This window comes from Onychomys torridus, chromosome 1 (assembly GCF_903995425.1).
Source record: "Onychomys torridus chromosome 1, mOncTor1.1, whole genome shotgun sequence".
NCBI lineage: Eukaryota > Metazoa > Chordata > Mammalia > Rodentia > Cricetidae > Onychomys > Onychomys torridus.
In genome coordinates this window covers 168,921,626-168,923,962 of record NC_050443.1, presented here as the reverse complement: position 1 = coordinate 168,923,962, position 2,337 = coordinate 168,921,626, and positions in this window count along the sequence as shown.

Sequence of the window (2,337 nt, the reverse complement as noted above, 5' to 3'; positions counted from 1 at the left end):
CAAAATTGTTTATAGTAGCTTATTTGATTTTCATTAAAAACTGGTTACAAGGGCTGCTGATAAAGAATGGGAAAAGACAGTGAAGTTATTATGTGACATTGTAATTATACATATATAACATTACTCATTTAAAAAATCCCATTGAACTTTCTGACAAAAATGTAAAATGATGTGTCCAAATTCAACAATAGCTCATTTAATAGTTTAAGGAATTTCTAGTATGGAATTCAGAATGTAAAGTTAATTACATTTATACTCATGTAAATTATTACATGTATTGCTAATGAGAAAACAGATCGGGAGACTAGAAGAGAAAGGGAAATTGTCACATACCTAGCATGTCAAATGCTGACACACTTGTCACCAAAACCATCCTCTCAGTGGTTCTTATTCACTCTAATTTTGTAAGTGAGGAGCTTGAGGATCAAGAAGTCCGTGCCAGTCTCCTAAAGATGTACACAGAAGAATGGGAAGAACTGCCATTTGAACTTTCACGTCCCTAGCTTTTCTCTTCACATCAGTCTTGTTGTTTCTTAATCATTTTCTGGGCTACTTGTCAGGCATTTCCTCATCTTTTAAAAACCATGCTGTCCCTTTTAAACTTCAAGGCTACTGCTGTCCTCTATACTTTCTACAGGAAAGAACATAATTTCTACTTTTATTCTTAGAAAGTGTGTATTCCCCATTAAAACAGAAAAATGCTGCTGAGAAATGAATGCAGTTATTGGCTCTGAGAATAAGTAAATGCATAGAAAGAACCAACAATCTGAAGGTAAATGTAAAGAAGTATGGATGATTATGTTAGTTATTCCTCTCATTGTTATGTAAAAATGCTTGAAAGAAATAATTGGAGGAGAGTGAAGGTACTTGATTTTGGATCATTATTTGAGGATATCTTACTCTCTCCTGGCAGGAAAGGAATGGAAGCTAGTATGTGGATGTAGAAGTGTAGAATTGTTGGCCACATCATGGCAGTGGACCAGAAGGCAGAAACAAGGCCAGAAGTAGAGCAAAGATGAATTTCTTTGTGAGTAATTGGTTAGGGAATGAGCAAAAGTCTACTTTGGTCAAGTATGCGTCAGTGCCCAAGATTAAGGCAAGTGAGGATTCAGGGCTGCATATGCTCCTTCTTACACAGTTAACAAATGTGGAGTAGACACTAACAGAGGAGCTGTCTTTTCTAAGTACACTGTTCCCTTGCTACTAGAACTACAGCTGAGAGAAAATATGTTTTTTTAACCAATAGTGGCATTGTTATTCTTTGAGACTGACATCAGAGAAAAATAATCACTTGATTAAGACGGTCATGAAAATACATCCTCCAATCCTGGATATCAGCAACTAGGGAAATACATATAGAAAAGCACACAGAGCAAAGCACATATAGAAAAATAGATACATATAGAAAAGCACATACATATAGAAAAGTACACATACATATATATGTGTGTATATATATAATCACTTATAGAAAAAGCCATTATTCTTGCTCTTTTGTTTTTGGAGTTGCTTTGTTTTAAGAGAGAAATAGAGATATGGGTAAAGGATCAAGGAAGGAAGAAGGAAAAAAGGATATTTTTGAGGAAATGAGCATGTTTTGATGCGTATTTTATTTCTTTGGTACATCTCTTGCCCTTTGAAAATTATCTTTATTCACTTTTACATTTTCCTATAATGTAAAGCTGACATTTACTCAGAATGTACACTGTTCAGTATTTTAAGTATTATTATATATACTTGATTACTCTATCCTCACAGTTACTTGAAGAAGCATATTGTATCATGAACCAATTTTACATTCAGGAAACTGGGTCTCCAAGGGTAGTAATACATTAGTCAAGGTCACATGCTAAGTTTCTGGTGCTGAAAGCCTTAAAGCTTGCCATCAAACACTCTCCATCAAAATCCTGGACTTGTAAGGTCAGTTGTACACTCAATTCCCATCCTCTCATTCAGCAATATTGCTTAGGTAACTTTGTTGTCTAAGACATGGTCACTTTTCTTTGTCCTGCATAAAATAGCTGAGGAAAACCTATTGACACCAATAGAAAAAACTAATGTATTGGTTGAGTGATCAACATGCTTATCACATTTTATCCTCTGAACCTTAAAAAAGCTGGCTATAATTTCCTATTTGTTCCTAGAGATCAAACAAACAAACAAAAACAGAGAACTAAAAACTGAGATACTAAGCCCTCTGTACTCACATCAGGGTTCCTTGTACCCTGATACAGAAGATAATGTTCAAATCATAGCAGTAGAAAAACTAGAACAAGAGGCCTGAAAATTTGGGCAGAAAGAGTATATAGCTGTAAATGAACATTTCCTGTCCCTACT